The sequence below is a fragment of the Zingiber officinale genome, chromosome 2A, assembly GCF_018446385.1.
Source record: "Zingiber officinale cultivar Zhangliang chromosome 2A, Zo_v1.1, whole genome shotgun sequence".
Taxonomy (NCBI): Eukaryota; Viridiplantae; Streptophyta; class Magnoliopsida; order Zingiberales; family Zingiberaceae; genus Zingiber; species Zingiber officinale.
Window position 1 is genome coordinate 141,681,325 of NC_055988.1, and position 19,192 is coordinate 141,700,516.

At 36.9% G+C, this 19,192-nt stretch overlaps 1 long non-coding RNA gene across 1 annotated transcript; it reads right to left on the bottom strand.

Annotated features, from left to right (window-relative positions):
- Positions 1–17,691: 17,691 nt before the first annotated feature.
- LOC122040092 lies at positions 17,692–18,865 on the bottom strand. Its single transcript, XR_006128505.1, has 2 exons — positions 18,722–18,865; positions 17,692–17,887 (listed from the first exon to the last, which is right to left on the bottom strand). It is a non-coding gene; the product is annotated as an uncharacterized LOC122040092 (long non-coding RNA).
- Positions 18,866–19,192: the final 327 nt, after the last annotated feature.

The following is a 19,192-nucleotide window of genomic DNA, read 5'->3' on the forward strand; positions in this document are numbered from 1 at the left end:
CCATCTGGACTTCTTGCCAGCTATCCGGTCAGCCCGTCGACCTAGCTGGACTTCTCGCTAGCTATCCGGTTAGCCCGTCGACCTAGCTAGACTTCTCGCTAGCTATCCGGTCAGCCCGTCGACCTAGCTAGACTTCTCGCCAAGTGTCCGGTCAGCCCGTCGACCCGCTTGGACTTCTCGCCAGCTATCCGGTCAGCCCGTCGACCTAGCTGGACTTATCCTGCACACTCGATCAGAGTGTTAGATAACGACGAACCTAACTTAACCTGATTTGTCATTCATCAAAACCTGAGTTAGACCGTTAGTGCTAACCGCACCAACAATCTCCCCCTTTTTGATGGAATGACAACCTGGTTAAGTTAGTAATAAATATATGCAAAAATCAAGCATGATTTTCGAGGTTTTTAAGTTAGTTTTTTTCAAGTTTGCATTTAGTTGCTCTAACTTAACCACCTAACCCTCCCCCTTTGGCATTCATCAAAAAGAACAAGGATACACTGTAACACAGTTGATCTTGAAAAATATCTGAGTTTGGTTCAAAAATTCAAGAAAAAATCCAAGTAAAAAAAATTTTTAAATCAGGTTTTTCAACTTTTCAAAAAAAATTTTGGTTTAAGTAACATTTACTTTACTTTTCACTTTTTCAAAACAAAGCAAAAATTAAGTGAGATTAAATAAATTTTTAAGGCTAATTTGATAAAAGCTAAATTTGTAAAGTTTAATAGTCAACTTTTTAAATCAGGTTTGAAAATTAGGTGGAATTAATCTTCCAAGTTTTTCAAATACTTAGTTAAGTTTAACTTTTTGTAAACATAAAACATTTTTCAAACACACAAATTTTAGTTAACTCTCCCCCTGAACTTGATACTTAAATTTAATCAGCTGTCTAACCAGTTAGGTACTAACTGACTATTAGAAGATAGTAGCTTTCACTTGGTTAGTCAGATTAAGTTGACTTGACTGATCAACTTAATCTGATTAATATCTGAGTTGTATTTATCGTCCAGACTTATGCTGATGCACTGAAATAAGCATCTTAAGTCCAGACAATTGGCCTATGCATCTCACCCCTTTCTATGTTTGTCAAACATAAGCAAGGTAAACCTAAGGTGTTGGTGAGATGCTCAAAAACTAGACCTATGGGTACATGCTTTCTAAGGATTCAAAACTAGTCTAAGGCCAAAACTGTTTTTGAAATCTAACAATGGAAAGTTTTGAAAACAAACAAGTTTAGCTTATAAGTTAAAAAAAATTATTTTAAAAGTAGTTTTTTTTTTAAAAAAAATCCTAGTCTATTAGGCACATCCCTAATTGTCGCCGTAAGTTGCTAAATTCACTTTCAGGGAGTGGTTTTGTAAAAATGTCAGCTAAATTTGATTTGGACTCAATGTATTTGAGTTCAATATCACCTTTAGTAACATGATCCCTGATGAAGTGGTGCCTAATTTCAATATGTTTAGTTCTTGAATGATGCACAAGATTCTTGGTTAAGTTAATTGAACTTATATTGTCAATTAATACTTTTACATTTGTGATATTTAAGTTGAAATCTTTTAGAGTATGCATCATCCATAATAATTGTGCAACACATTCGCCTATAGCTATGTATTCTGACTCAGTTGTAGATAGAGCAACACACTATTGCTTTCTACTAAACCAGCTAACAAGTGATGAACCTAATAATTGGCATCCACCACTTGTGCTTTTGCGGTCTAATTTGCATCCAGCATAATCTGAGTCAGAATACCCTATTAGTTCAAAATTATTTGTCCTAGGATACCAGATTCCTACATTTGTTGTTCCTTTAAGATATCTAAAAATTCTTTTGACTTGTGTCAAATGGGATTCCTTAGCACAGGTTTGGTATCTAGCACACATACTAACTGCAAATAAAATATCAGGTCGGCTTGCAGTTAAGTACAGTAGGCTACCTATTGCACTTCTATAATGTTTTAAATCAATTGGTTTTCCATTTGGGTCACTGTCTAAGATTGTGTTTACTGCCATAGGTGTCTTTATTTCTTTTGTATTTTCCATTCCGAATTTTTTAAGTAATTCTTTGGTGTATTTATGTTGATAAATATAATTTCCTTCATTTGTTTGTTTGATTTGTAATCCTAAGAAATAGGTTAATTTTCCCACTAAGCTCATTTCAAATTCTTTTTCCATTAGATTAATAAATTCTCTTAAAAATTCTGAATTTGTTGAGCCGAATATTATATCATCTACATATATTTTTGCAATAAATATGTCTGTATTTAATGATTTAACAAACAAGGTTGGGTCAATTTGACCTTGTTTGAATCCATTAGATGTTAAGTAAGATGTTAGCCTCTCATACCATGCCCTGGGTGCTTGTTTAAGTCCATATAGTGCTTTCTTTAATTTAAAAACATAATTAGGATGTTCTAAACTTTCAAACCCAGGAGGCTGACCTACATAAACTTCTTCTTTAATTAGTCCATTAAGAAAGGCAGACTTAACATCCATTTGGTATAGTTTGAATCCCTTATGAGCTGCATAACTTAATAACATTCTGATGGATTCTAATCTGGCTACTGGGGCATATGTTTCATCATAGTCAAGTCCTTCAACTTGACTAAATCCTTTGGCAACCAACCAAACTCTAAGTCATGAAGAAGAGGAACAACATCAAGAGAGTCAACCCCCTAGAACAATAAGGGTCAACCCAAATCATCCAATTGATCAAATAATCGGTGACCCAGACTTAAGAGTTCAAACCAGATCATCTTTTCGAAACCTAAGTCAAATTTCATTAATTTCAAAAATTGAACCCAAAACTGTGGATGAATCCTTACTAGACCCAGATTGGATTATAGCTACCTGATTTTCTTAGTGCGATCATCTTTAAGTGATCATCTTTTTAGTGCGATCACTTTCTTGGATTAACAACCTCCCCGGTTGTAACCAAGTCAAACACGGTGCCTCGTTTCTTTCTTGTATTTCTGCTTAGCTGATTTTATACAAGTGTTAGTTTAAGAGTTCGAGAAGGGTTGTTTTTGTTTTTTTTTACAGGGCTATTCAAACCCCCCTTCTAGCCGGCCCAACGGTCCTACAATGAGTTTACAACCAAATCTTCATTTAACCCTTTGGTTAGCGGATCTGTTAAGTTATCCTTTGACTTTACATGGTCAACAGTGATAACTCTCATTGAGAGTAGTTACCTAATAGTATTATGTCTATGACGTATATGCCTATACTTACCATTATACAGATGACTTTGTGCCCAACCAATTGCTGATAGACTATTGCAATATATGCAAATTGTCGACACAGATTTTGACCATCTCAGAATATCTACTAAGAATTAACATAGTCATTCAGTCTCTTTACCACATTTATCAAGAGCTATAAACTCAGATTCCATCGTGGATTTGGTTATTATTATTTGCGTAGAAGATTTCCAGGAAATGGCTGCACCTCCCAGAGTGAATACATATCTACTCGTAGACTTAGAGTTTTTTATATTAGATATCTAACTAGCATCATTGTATCCTTCGATCATAGCAGGATATCTCATATAATACAGTCCATATTCATGAGTATACCTCAAGTACCTCAGTAATCTTATTGTCCCTTTCCAATGCTCAACACTGAGATCACTCGTGTATTTACTCAGTTTACTTACTACGTAAACCAAGTCTAGTCATGTACAACTCATCAAGTACATCAGACTTCCAATTACTCGAGAGTACTCTATCTGAGAGATACTTTCACCTTGATTTTTTGATAGATGTTGACTCGTATTTATTGGTATTTGTACCAATACAGTATCGCCCTTGGTGAATTTCTCTAAAATCTTGTCCACATAATGGGACTAACTTGTAGGATTGATGATGTGCTAGAGGGAAGGGGAGGGGGGGGGGGAGGTGAATAATACTCATGGCGTTTTCACTTTTCGGAAAACACAAAGTAAACACAACAGAAGATAGAGAAACTCGAGAAGAATTGCTAACACTTTTGGTTACTTGGTTTGGAGCCTTTGGCGTCTCCTACTCCAAGGCTCACGATCATTGATCACTTTCGTTGGACAATTCACTATCAGTTTGGAAAGCTTTACAAAAGAACAATACAAGTATGAAGCTTTACAAATCTAAAATATAACTTGTTACCGACAACTTGGTGAAATCAATCTTCTGGCTTGATCGTAGTTGGAGCAGCATTTAGACGTTTTCGGAGTGCCCAGTTGTTCGTTCTTGATCTCAAAAAAGTGTTTTTCGAAGTTGTCAGTCGACCCTCCTTTTATAATCGAGGCAGACCGATCCAGGTGTTCGGTCGACCGGACCCTCTGAACCTGCTCAACTTCTCGACCACATGCTTCTGCTCAGATAAGGGTCTCCATTTGGTTGGCTGATCCCACCATTCGGTCGATTGATCCCTAGCTCATATGGTCCGATCAACTCAGCTTGACCATGCCGATGCTTATCCACTGTTCGATCGACTGAACCCCAGGTTCGGTCGACCAATCCCTTAGTCAAACCCGATCAGTTCGCTAGAAATCTAATCCTTCTGTTTGAGTGTTTGGTCGACCGAACCGGAAGTTCGGTCGACCGATCAAGGTCGAATCTAACCCTACAAAAAGTGTTAGTCTCATACAAAACAAAGTTATATAAATAGTAAATAAAACAATATGAAAGAATAACTTTTGACACCTCCGGACTATCTGGTTCTGAATTTCGGATTTCCTCCAGAAACCCTAGGTCGAACCGACACCTACTGTTCCCTTAACAGGGAACGCATCCTCACCTACACCTCTTAAGAGAAGTTACCTATTACTAGATCGGTCCTCCAGATCCACTAGATTTTTTCTCAGCACCCGAGACTTCAGGTCTTCATGTTGGACATCTGCTCCACATCTATCCAGACTTTCACATGGTTTGCAACCACCAGGATTTTCACCTAGAGTCCCTGACTATAGGATTTCACCCAAAGTTTACGACCCGCCAAAACTTTCCATCTAGGGTTATCACCCCCTAGGACTTAAGGTTACCATCTCTTAGGGGTTTCCACCTGCCTAACTGTAGCTAGGACTTTTATTTAAGAACACTTATGACTTTTCCTTCAAGCTCATTCAACCTTGTTAGACAACAAGTAACCTTAACTTTGGACCCTTTTTCATAATCAAAACTTAGGTTCAATCGTCTGGTATTCCCTGCATCAACAATCTCTCCCTTTTTGATTATGGAAACCTGATTCAAAGTTAAGTAAAATATAACAGTAATATAAAGAACTTAAGCATGAGCATAAGTGAAACAATTAAAAGAACTTATGCATAAGCAAAATTAATTTGACAAAATTTCCCTTATGCTCCCCCTTAATTAAAAGTTATATGTTTAACTTAACTTTATCTTTCTAACATTTAACTTTCTCTCCCCTTTGACATAATCAAAAAGATACTAAGTTAGAGAGAAAAAAAAAGTCACATCTTAATTTTTTGCAAAATTTTAATTTGAAGCTCCCTTTGAATTACTTTAAACAAATATAGCCTAATACTTAGCTTTTGAAAGATTAATAAGTTTAACAAAGTACTTAGTTTTAGAAAAATTTTCTTAAAAAAAAATTTAGCTAAATACTTACCTTTTGAAAAACTTGGATAAATTTAAGTTTTGAAAATTTCTTAGCTTTTAAAAAAAATTCCTTGTAAACATATTTAACTAAGAAAATGATTTCAAGTACTTAAAAATAATTTATCAAATACTTAGCTTTTTCAAAACTTAGTTAAGTATTTATCTTTTTGAAAAGATTTTCTCAAAAAGTTTAATTAAAGACTTAGCTTTTGAAAGATTTTCAAAAAATTTAACGAAAGACTTAGCTTTTGAAAGATTTTCAAAAATTTAATTAAAGACTTAGCTTTTGAAAGATTAAAAAAAAAATGAAAGACTTAGCTTTTGAAAGACTTAACAAAAGTGATCTAGTTTTGCAGAGGTTGGACTTAGCTAACTTTTTTGACAAATAAGAAATCAAGTTATGCGATCTAGTTAAAGAGATACTTACATTGGTTTGGGAATCTTCTGACTCGAATATGAATCCGTGGCTTTGCTTAGACTCAGATTTTGATTCTGTCTCAGACTTAGATTCAACGACTTATTCTCGGGCTGGAAGTGCGAGGAAACTCGTTTGTTCGAGGTCTTCATCAGAGTCTTCCGATGAAGACTCATCCCAAGTTGCTTGTAGCGTCTTCTTTCTTTGTTGCTTCTTTGTTTCCTTCTGATTTGGACAGTTAGCTTTGATGTGACCCTTCTTATTGCAGCCATAGCAGGTGACTTCAACCTTCGTTTTGGAGCTTGGGCTTGGTTGCGTCATCTTTAACTAGATTACTTTCTTGATTTCCTATTTTGTGAAGCCCTTCTTCTTCTTGTACAATTTTCGTACAAGGTTGAAGAGTTCAGCGGTGATCTCGTCGTCATCCTCTGAGTCTAACTCTTCTTCAAGCTCGGGTTCAGTTCGACGCTTGACTTTTGGTTCCTTAGTTTTGTTTGTACTTGCAACAAGAGCAATACTTTTCTCAACTAAAGGTGTATTAGTCTGCTCATGTAATTCAAATTTTGAGAACAATTCATCTAGTCTAATTGAGGAGAGGTCCTTAGATACTTTATAAGCATCTACCATTGATGCCCACAAGATGTTCCTAGGAAATATATTTAGTTCATACTTGATGACATCACGATTCTCCACCTTCTGACCAATTGCGTGGAGGCCGTTGAGAAGGTCTTGGATGCATTCGTGTAGTTGACTAGCCGATTCACCATCCTACATTTTTATGTTATACAATTTATTTAAAATTAAATCTCTTTTACTTACCTTTGTATCAGAGATCCCTTTGTGCAACTCGATTAGCTTCTCCCACAAGTCTTTAGCGCTTGAGAAGGGGCCTACTTGGTTTAGTTCCTCTTTTGTTAAGCCACATTGGAGAGTGCATGTCGCTTTGGCATCAGCCTTGATCTTCTTCATCAGACTTGTATCCCAGCTCTCACATGATACTGGTTTTCCGGTGCTGTCGAGTGGAAGTGTGAGGCCGGTTTGGATGATCATCCACATCTCAACTTGCGTTTTGAGTTGGTACTCCATTCGGCCCTTCTAGTAGCCAAAATCCTCGCTAGAGAAAAGTGGCGGGCGGGTTGTGCTGTAGCCTCTTGGTGGGCCATTGTTAAGGAGAAATCTCGCACACAAAAAAAGAAAAATGTTCCAAGACTTGGTCTTGGATTAGTAGTACGAGAGAGAGAGAGAGAGAGAGGGAGAGAAAATAGTAAAACTCGAGTGGTGTTTGTACTGACTTTGAGAAGCGAAAAAAAACTTGATCGATAAATTTGATCGAAGAGCGGCAACTTTACTGATTCCGATCGACTTCGAAAAAATTGAAAATACCACGAAAAGAAAAAAAAAATTGCTTGAATGGTGGTTTCACCGATTTGAAGCAGACCCGCTCTAATACCAATTGCAGGATAGATGATGTGCTAGAGAGGGGAGGGGGGTGAATAGCACTCGTGGCTTTTTCACTTTTAGAAAAACACAAAGTAAACACAACGAAAGATAGAGAGAAACACAAGAACAATAGCTAACACTTTTTGTTACTTGGTTTTAGAGCCTTTAGCGACTCTTACTCCAAGATACGCGATCATTGATCACTTTTGTTGGACAATTCACTATCAGTTTGGAAAGATTTACAAAAGGACAATACAAGTATAAAACTTTACAAATCTGAAATATAACTTATTCCCGACAACTTGGTGAAATCAATCTGCTGGCTTGATCGTCATTGGAGCAGTGTTTAGATGTTTCTGGAGTGCACGTAGTTGTTCATTCTTGATCTCAGAAAAGTGTTGTTTGAAGCTGCTGGTCAACCTCCTTTTATAGTCGAGGTAAACCTAATCTAGATCCACTGATATCGGGATCAGTCTTTGACTCGACTATGATCGGTCAACCAATCCAGGTGTTCGGTCGATCAACCCCTCTGAACCTGCCTAGCTTCTCGTACCCATGCTTCTGCTCGGATAAGGGTCTTCGTTCGGTCGACTGATCCCATCGTTCGATCAATCGATCCCCAGCTCATCTGGTCTGATCAACTCAGCTTGACCACGCTAATGCTTATCCACTGTTCGATTGACTAAACCCCAGCTATGATCAATTGATCCCTTGGTTGAACCCGATCCGTTCGCTGAAAATCTGATCCTTTTGTTTAAGTGTTTGGTCGACCAATTCAAACATTTGGTCGACCAATCAAGGTTGAATCTAACCCTGTAAAAAGTGTTAGGCTCCTACAAAATAGAGTTAGACAAATAGCAAATAAAACAATATGAAAGAATAACTTTTGACAACCTCCGGATTGTCCGGTTCTGACTTTCGAATTTTCTCCAAAAACCCTAGGTCGAACCGACGCCTACTGTTCCCTCAATGAGAAACGCGTCCTTACCTACTCCTCCTAGGAGAAGTTACCTGTTGCCAGATCGGTCCTCCAAACCAACTGGACTTTTGCTTAGTGCTCGAGACTTCAAGTCTTCATGCTGGATGTCCGCTCCACAACCCGTCCAGACTTTCACCTGGTCCGTGACCACCAAGATTTTTACCTATAGTTCCCAACTCTAGGATTTCACCCAAAGTTCATGACCTGCCAAGACTTTCCACTTAGGGTTACCATCCCTTAGGGTTCTTCACCTGCTGATAGTAAAGACCCAAAGGGGTTGTTCACTGCCGGCAGTAAAGACCCAAAGGGGATGCCACAAGGAGACTTAAAGTTTAGAGAATGCACCATGTGATTAGGACTTACCTCTGCTGAATTCTACACTGGACCATCCCCGTCGCTGGCCGGTGAGAGATGCCCCCCCCCCCCCCCCAAAAACGGTGATGAACAAGAGATGGCCAGAGCAATGGCCACAGGGAGTGGAGGACCTTTGATGGCCAAAGCTCTGTTTGGAAGATGGATTGACCTAGACTAAGGAGGGGCTAACCTGGGCATGGAGGTGCTAATCTCTATTGTGATTAGAGGACCATGATGCAGCTGCCGACGAGGGATGCCGTCGAATTGGAGGATGATTGGGGCAGTGGATGGAAGGGATGCAACTGTGGACAGATGAGATTACGATGATGATGATGACACCGCAGTAGTGACAGTGATATGATGTATGTTAGTGTTGTATGTGAGATTATTTGTTGTATGGTTTTGTTTGACAGGGAGGTAGGATGGTGTATCTGTGCATACACCATACTTACAAGATACAACGAGACTCTACACTAATCCAGCATATGTCTGGACATGACGCATTGGGACCGACTGTACCGACTGTACCTTTGGCTTGTATACGTTTTCTTCAATTTTATCTATTTACTTTTTATAAAAATAATGTCACCATTAATATCGAGACGTTATGAAATCACTATTAATTTCATATTAATGTTTCTATTACACTCTTGAGCAGGTAGCTAAAAGAGATTCAAGTAACAAAATATTGGTTTATTTACTTGGGCATATCTTGCCTTGACGGGTTAACATTCAACGTCGTGCTCGCACACGAGTCAATCTTTGTTCAGTACAATCTGGGCCCTAGATTTGTACCCACCCATGCTCACCCACTCGTAAGAGAGTCTCTCCCCATGCATATATTTATAACATCAATGCATGTGCCATAATTTAAACCAACAATAAAGTCAAAAGACTTCTAATGTGGGACTAACAACTCATGCACAATAGAGTCTCTTCATCTCCACCTCTTTATTCCATTCATATTTTCAATAGAGGTTTTATCTTTAGAATTTAGGGATTAAATTATAATATTAAATATAAAAAAAAATTAAATATTTTTTTTTTAAAATGGGCATGGAAGGTGTGTAAGATTACCACCTAAACTTAATACTTTGGACTCAAAAGTAGACACGTGCAATATAAATTTTTAATTAACAAATCATGATCATTTACGTTGGCATCCTCTTTAAACTTTAAAGATGATCCTCTCGGATAATAAAGCAACAGTAGGATTCATAACTTGGCCATGACAACTGTATAAAATTTAGCTTATGCGCAAGACAATTGGCTTGCTAAAGAAAAGCAATATATACATATAACAGTCAATATATATAGAAGGTGGGAGTGTTAGTTAGAGCCCTAAAGTCAATCATACGATGATTCTTGTATGGACTCGATGTATCATATTTCTATATATTAATAAAGGTATTTCTTTATGGTTATTATACTTACTTGTATTGGAGCCAAATAACTAAGCATAATAGCGTCCTTGAGTAGAAGGTTCTTATCTATATCAATCAATTGGTTGAATTGATAGTGAGATGATATAGAGAACACTACTCTTAATCATTCATAGTCAAGTATTAACATTCAGGGACAATGTTAATGCGATGAGACTAGCATGTAGGTCAACTTGATGACTTGATCTCACAAGTCATGGATATAGAGATATCAAGTAGACACATGGGTATGCATTGGAGAATATATACTGAATGACCCGCCATGAGAAAGTATCATGGATCGTTATATGAGTGTCATATACTTTCTCATGTGACTATTAGTATAACTATCAGTCCTTGGATTTGAAGTCACCATAGTTCCCTACATCAGGAGTTGCATACTTTGGCTTCGTCAAACGTCACCCGTAACTGGGTGGACTATAAAGGCGATTACTGGGTATGTAACAAATTATGCGGAGGGATGTGAGTGATGTAGATGAGATCTATCCCTCCTATATGACGGGAGTGACATCATGATTCTTGATAGAGTGAGACCACTAAGTGCATGACCATGCTCAAATGAGTCAATATGAGATATTGAGCTCATTTGATTAGAGAGAATCTACTTGAGGTTCAAGACATAGATTGATTAGAGGATGACATGGTCTATGCCTCGTATTGATCAATCTAGGTGTCAAGGATAGAAGGGCATTGTCGTATATTGTGAGAGTTACAATTAGTAGTCACAAAGGTAATGTTGGATCTCAACATTCTTGTAACTTGGGTAGTAATGATGTGTTGCTAGATACCGCTAATTACTTATGCTTCTAAATGAGTTCAGGAACATTGCCAACGTTACAAGAACCTATAGGGTCACATACAAAGGATAATTAGATGGAGATTCAGTTCATATGATGAACCAAGAGGATTAGGTTCATGTGATGAACTGAATTGGATTAAGAGTAATCCAAATTAGATTAATTGAGTAAGACTCGATTAAGTTAGACTTGAGTTACACTCAAGTGAGGCTAGACTTGAGTTAGACTCAAGTGAGACTTAATGATGATATTCATTGAATTTTGAATTCAATGATAAATGGTGACATTCATTGAATTATGAATTCAATTTGAATATTAGAATCAAATTTCGATTCAAATTATGAAGAGAAGAGGAGTTTCAAAATGACCATTTAATGAAGAATGAATATTCATTAAATACTCATTAAGACTCATTAATGAGACTCATTAATGGAGTTAATGAGCATTAAGTATTTTCATTAGATGAAAATACTTAAGTCATTTTACTCTTATTTTTCATCATGAATGGATCATCATTATTCTTCCTCTCTTCTAGCTCTCTCTCCCTCTCCTCCATTGCCGAGCCCCCTAAGAGTGCTAGCACACTCTAAGTGGTTCTTCTGCACCTATTGTCCGTGTGGATACGTATAGAGGAGTGTATACTTGACACTCTCGAGATCTGACAACCTTTTGGACGAGCGGGATAAGCGAAGGGCTTCGCAACAAGGGTAACACTTCTTATTCATGTAGATGTAAGATAGATCTAGGTTAGAAACATGTACATGATTTAATTTTATATATCTTCGCACGGATCCGTGGCAAGACTCCGAGGTTTCCACAACGTAAAATGCAGTTTTTGTGGCTCGAAAGTCCCATGTACAAGTTTGTATTTTATTTTTATGAAAATATTTCAGATCTGTAAGTTTATGTAAATTTGCTATTTTTATAGATTTTTTTGAGTATTTTTCTCGTAGAAGCGAAGCAACAAGTGCTTGGATACTTGTAGGCTTCGACTACCGAGAAAAATCTTCCGAAACGGCAATGTCTCGCCCAAATTCATTTTGGGAAAGTGGCTTAAGGCGCTATTAGATTAAGATGGGACACTCGCGATATTCATTTTGCGAGAAGGGGCGCTGCCCCTTGTTGGGATTTTCGAGCCGCAAAAACCACTTTTTGCGTTGCGAAAACCCCAAAATCCCATGCCACCGGATCCGTGCGAATATTAAATTTTTCATGTACGTGTTTTCTAATCCTAGGTCTACTTTAGATCTACATGTTTAGGAGTTTATACCTTTGATGCGGAGCCCTTCGCTTATCCCGCTCGTCCAAGAAGATGTCGGATCTCAAGGATGTCAAGTGAACACCCCTCTATGTGTATCCACACGAACAATTAGGTGGAGAGGAAACCTTAGAGTGTGCTAGCACTCTTTGAGGGTTTCGGCCATGGAGGAGGAGAGGGAGAGAAGAAGAATCAAGGAGGAATAATAATGATCGATTATGAAAATAAGAGTAAAAAAATGGCTTAAGTATTTTCATCCAATGAAAATACTTAATGCTCATTAACACCATTAATGAGCCTCATTAATGAGTCTTAATGAATATTTAATGAATATTCATTCTTCATTAAATGATCATTTTGAAACTCATTTGAAATTTGAATCTAAAATTCAAATTGAATTTCATTTATCATTGAATTCAAAAATCAATGAATATCATCATTAAGCCTCACTTGAGTCTAACTCAAGTCTAGCCTCACTTGAGTCTAACTCAAGTCTAGCCTCAATTAAGTATTACTCAATTAATCTAATTTGGATTACTCTTAATCCAATTCGGTTCATCACATAAACCTAATCCTCTTGGTTCATCATATGAACCGAATCTCCATCTAATTGTCCTTTGTGTGTGACCCTATAAGTTCTTGTAACATTGGCAATGCTCCTAAACTCATTTAGAAGCATAAGTAATGAGTGATATCTAGCAACACATCATTACTACCCAAGTTACAAGAATGTTGAGATCCAACATCACCTTTGTGACTACTAATTGTGACTTTCACAATATACGACAATGCTCCCTTCTTGGAGTTATGCATGGCAAACCGTAATAGTACCTTGTCAATATATGAACTCAGACTTAGGCCAAGCACTCTCTTAGATCTACCTCTATAGATCTGTATGCCTAGAATACGGGCTGCTTCACCTAAGTCCTTTATTGAGAAACAATTCCCTAGCCAAGTCTTTACAGACTGCAGCAAAGGGATGTCGTTCCCAATGAGTAGTATGTCATCCACATACAATACAAGGAAGACAACTGTGCTCCCTACAACCTTCTTGTAGACACAAGGTTCATCTTCATTCTTGATGAAACCAAACTGTTTGATCGCATCATCGAATCGAAGATTCCAGCTCCGAGAAGCTTGCTTAAATCCATAAATAGATTTATGCGGCTTGCATATCTGTCAGTATGTTGTGGATCTACAAAACCCTCAAGTTGTGTCATGTACACATCCTCGAGGAGGTTTCCATTCAAAAACGCAGTTTTGACATCCATCTGCCAGATCTCATAATCGTGGTATGCTGCAATAGCAAGCATGATCCAAATGGACTTAAACATCACTACTGGAGAAAAGGTTTCCTCATAGTCAATACCATGAATTTTCTTATAACCTTTAGCTACCAGACGACCCTTATATATAAGTCCATCCATGTCAGTCTTTCTCTTAAAGACCCACTTACACCCAATGGGGTTTACCCCTTTAGGTGGATCAACTAAAGTCCATACTTGGTTGGTGTATATGGATTCCATTTCGGATCTCATGGCCTCTAGCCATTTCTCAGAATCTGATCTCATCACAGCTTCCTGATAAGAGGTGGGCTCATTCTCAATGAGCATAGCGTCATCATGGTCAGACAAGAGAAATGAGTATCTCTCAGGCCGACGACGTACCCTATCAGACCTGCGAAGAGGTATGTCTACTTGAACTAGTTGTTGTTCCTCAACTCCTTGTGGAACAATCTCATCATCCACAACACTTTGTGGTTGCAGTTCAACTTCCATCAAGGCTTCAGTGCTATGGTCCATATCTTGAACTTCTTCAAGATTGAACGTACTCCCACTAGTTTTTCTAAAAACAAAGTCCCTTTCTAGAAAAACCTCAGTCTTAGCCACAACTACTTTGTGTTGACTGGAATGTAGAAGTAATATCCCTTCGTTTCCTTGGGATATCCTATAAAATAACACTTATCATATTTGGGTCCCAATTTGTCTGAGACTTGACGTCGAACGTAAGCCTCACAACCCCAAATCCTCATAAAAGACACCTGGGCATCTCTCCCAGTCCATATCCTATATGGTGTTTTTATCACATCCTTGGATGGAACACGGTTAAGTGTGAAGGTTGTTGTGTCTAGAGCATATCCCTAAAAGGATATAGGAAGATCTGTGTGATTCATCATAGATCGTACCATATCTAATAGGGTACGATTACTCCTTTCAGATACATCATTCCACTGTGGTGTTCCAGGAGGAGTGAGGTGGGATAGAATCTCACACTCAGCTAGATAGTCACGAAACTCATGGCTAAGGTATTCACCACCTCGATCTGATCGAAGTATTTTAATACACTTGCCTAGCTGGTTTTGTACTTCATTCTTGAATTCTTTGAACTTTTCAAAGGATTGTGATCTCTGTGTTATCTGATACACATAACCATATCTACTGACATCATCAGTAAATGTGATGAAGTACCTATAACCACCTCTGGCAGCGACATTGAAAGGGTCACATACATCACTATGTATAAGCCCTAACAAGTCAGTCGCTCTTTCGCTGTGTCTACTAAAGGGAGTCTTGGTCATCTTGCCTAGTAGGCATGACTCACATGTCTCATATGATTCAAAATCAAATGAGTCCAACAAACCATTTTTATGGAGCTGAGATAAGCGATTCTCATTTATATGACATAAGCGACAAAGCCAGAGATAGGTTTGGTTCATTTCATTTGACTTGAACCTTTTGGTACTTATGTTATAGATGGGGTTCTCTAAGTCTAGAATGTAGAGTCCGTTCATTAGAGGTGCACTATAGTAGAACATATCTTTTAAATAAACAGAACAACATTTGTTCTTTATTACAAAAGAAAAGCCTTTCTTGTCCAAACAAGAGACTGAAATGATGTTCTTTGTAAGAGCAGACACATAACAACATTCATCTAATTCTAGTACAAGCCCAGAGGGCAGAGATAGAAAGTAAGTTCCTACAGCAACAGCAACAACCCATGCTCCATTACCTACTCGTTGGTCTATCTCGCCCTTCGTCAATGCTCTGCTATTTCTCAGTGCCTGTACATTAGTACAAATGTGAGAAGCACATTCGGTATCTAATACCCACGATGAAGAAATAGAGAGATTGACTTTTATAACATGTATACTTGAAGTAGAAATCTTATTTCTCTTCTTCTTAAGATCTTCCAGGTATCCTTTGCAGTTCCTCTTCCAGTGTCTTGCTTGTCCTTGATATAGTTAACGAAGATGTTCAATCATGTCATAAGCAGTCATCAACTCATGTTGCTTCTGAAGCTCAGAGTTCATGGTTGCGAGCATGAGGCATGACACATCTAATGCGTCATCTTGATGCTTCTTATAAGCATCTCGGCCAGCTCGCGTGGCAGTGGTAGGAGGTGCCTCCGGAATGGGCTGCTCCAGGACGTATAGTTTTTTTTCTTGTGTGAGAACGATTCTCAGATTCCTGTACCAGTCCAGGAAATTAGCTTCATTGAGCTTGTCCTTGTCAAGGATAAAACGCAGGGAGAAGGTGTTCGTGTTTATCGACATGGAAATCTATAACAGAAATAATGCAGAAAGTAAATATCATATTCCATTTATCATTTAATTAGACCTTTAACTAAATGATGCTTCCACTGAATTATAGGGCTTTTGTAGAATCAAGTCATGGATGTGGTCAAACCACACTACTGGATTCATACCAATTAGCTATAATTCTTATGGGACAAGATCCACATCGTACTACGCCTTGAGTTAGCTTTGGCTAAATCGCCCAAGACTTAGTATGATCGGTAGATAACGAATTATCAATTACATCTCTATGCAACTCTTGTTTATAGGATCAAAAAACTCATTTATATTAAAACTTGAGTTGGCTTTGGCTAAATCACCCAAGATTTAGTATAAATATGATTTTTATCCTATCGTCCAACCGTTGGAAAATGCCTATAGTTTAACTCAATCCAATTGAGTTAACTAGTTGCTCAATCTAATTGAGTTTGTACTCACCCAAGCTTTTATAGGCGGGACCAAGGTTGTCCCTCCACACCCTACTAAGATAATATGCGTTGCTCTGCTTTGGCAGATTCAACAACAACAAATGATCGAGGTAGTGATGGGTATCAAAACTTGGTAGGCATATCGAGTTGACTTGATTAAGATCAAATCTAATCGTGGATTCGTATCTTATACGCATCAAGACACTAATTATCCTACATTATCATGCATCACATACACAAGCAATGATAGATAACTAATTATTTTGTGATGAGGTGATGGCCCTAATACGATCTTTTCAAGCCAATGAAAAGATCATATGGTCAACCTAGGGTCAACGACTTCTTCAAGCACTACAAAAAATAAGACATTTTGGGACAAAATTGGGGACGAATTTTAAAAAAAAATTCGTTGCAAAAATTTTAGGGACAAAAATTGGGACGAAAATTTTTTCGTCCCAAAATGGTTGATGCCAACTTTTGGAACGAATTATGGATTGTTGCAAATTTGGGAACGAATTTGGGGACGAATTTGGCGCCGAATAAAATTTTCGTCCCCAAATTCGTTGCAAAAAAGTATACAAATTAGCAACGAAAACTATTTTTGTTGCAAACTTAGGAACGAATTTGGGGACGAATTCACATAAAATTTCCACCAAATTTGTCTCTATTTTTGCAACAAATTTGGGGACGAATTCGGTGACAAATTATATTTTGTTGCCAAGTTTGTCCCTAATATTGGAATGAATTTGGGGACAAATTCGGTGACAAAATTTCTTTTGTTGCCATTTTTGTTCCTAAGTTTGCAACGAATAATAAATTTGTTGCAAAATTGGCAATGAATTTGGCAACAAAAACTTGCCAAATTCTTTGACAATCATAAGATAAATTTTCGTCCCAAAATTCGTCCCAAAATCTGGGACGAAATTTGGGACGAATTCAAAATTTGTCCCAGAATTCGTCGCAGATTTTTGTTGCCATTTTGTTCCTAAGTTTGCAATGAAAAATAAATTTGTTGCAAAATTGGCAACTAATTTGGCAACAAAAACTTGCCAAATTTTTTATAATCATATGATAAATTTTCGTCCCAAAATCTGGGACGAATTTTGGGACGAATTTTGTAGATTCGTCCCAGATTTTGGGACGAATTTTGTGGATTCGTCCCAAAATTCGTCCCAAAATCTGGGACGAATTCTGGGACGAAAATAATTTTGTCCCAAATTACGATAGAATTGGGACAACTCATTTTCGTTGCCAAATTCGTCCCTATATCAAATATTTTTTTCCAGCTTCAATTTATTTCTGCAATACAATCCAAATACATAAAAATAATATGCATTCAACACATCCTAATTTAACATCAACACATCCTAATTTAACATTCAACACATCCTAATTTAACATCAACACATCAACTCATAATTCAAGAAATATAAAGATTTCAACAAAGTTTACATACAAGATCCATCTTGTTCAACAAAGTTTACAAGTTCAACAACCCAAGTCCATCATCCATCTAACAACACTAAGAATACATAACTTTGATCCCCAACACATCAACCCAAGTCATATTCGTGTGCCACAAAATCTTTGATCCCCATAAAATCTCCTTTGCCTACATAACAACAAACAAATAAACTAGATTATGTGTAACAAGAAAGATTGTAAATATTATACGATATAGCCATGTAAAAAGAATAATTAAAAACAAAACATAAATGTGAAATTCCTTAAACATTCTAATAAAAGCCCTAATTCTAATAAAAGTCATATTTACCAACGATATGAATCATCCATGTCATAGCAATGGTAAATAAAATTATAAGAATTATTTTGAAACTAAGTACATGTATCGTAACTATGATACAACCTAATATAATTGGCACATCATATAGAGAGAAAGAGAGAGAGATCTTGTGAAGTATGGTATTAGGGTTCAAATTTCTCACTTAGTTAACTTTATTTTTCATTTTAATTTGCTGAATTTATAGTTTTATCTTTGGTTGGTATTTAATGTAAACTAAAGGATGTTTAAAATAATTGTTCCTTTCATTGTGTTAACTAGTTGACAATTTCATATGAATAACTTTAGCACATTTTTAACAACTCTTTGCAAAATTTTAAAGTAGGAGGATGCATCGTTATCTAGTAAAGAATTTTAGAATAGTGTGATGTAATTCTAGATGAAATATAGAACTTTTATGTATCTATATAGTTTTGAGATTGTACATAGATCAAATTCAGAACTTTTATGCATCATTATCATTGAAGACAAAACAAGAAAGAGCAGCTTATCAAAAAGAAGGAACACAATTAAACAACTATTTAAAGCTAACTTTAACATAATTATTTAAAGTTAACTTTATATAATTAAACAACTATAACATAATTATTTAAAGCTAACTGTATATATAGATCAGTAAATGCATATTAATGAACTTAGGAATACCGAAAAGAAGTGAACAAATACAGCTGCCTTCAACTACAGTGAGATCACACCAAATTGAGACCTGCACAAACAACATTATAAAATTAGGACAAAAATAAAGTCAGAGTATTAGAGACTCCATTCATATTGCCTAGTTATGCTTTAATTTTGTTACCAGTGCACAACTAATAATCATATAGATTAGTCTACGTCAAAGATAAGTCATCTCATACATTGACAGTGGAACAGTGCAAGAAGACAACAGACTTAACCTACAAATGGCAAAGTTGAAAAGTTAAAAAACCATTGATTAATGTGTAAAGAAGTAAATATGAGAAAAAAATTGCAAAATTTAAAAATTTGAGTAGATGCAAAATTTAAAAATTGCCTCAGTCCAGTGATAAACTCAGGAGTTAACCCCTGACGATTAGGCAAATTTTTGTTATACATCCAACTTCGCTCATTCTGCATTTTACTTGAATTCAACTATTC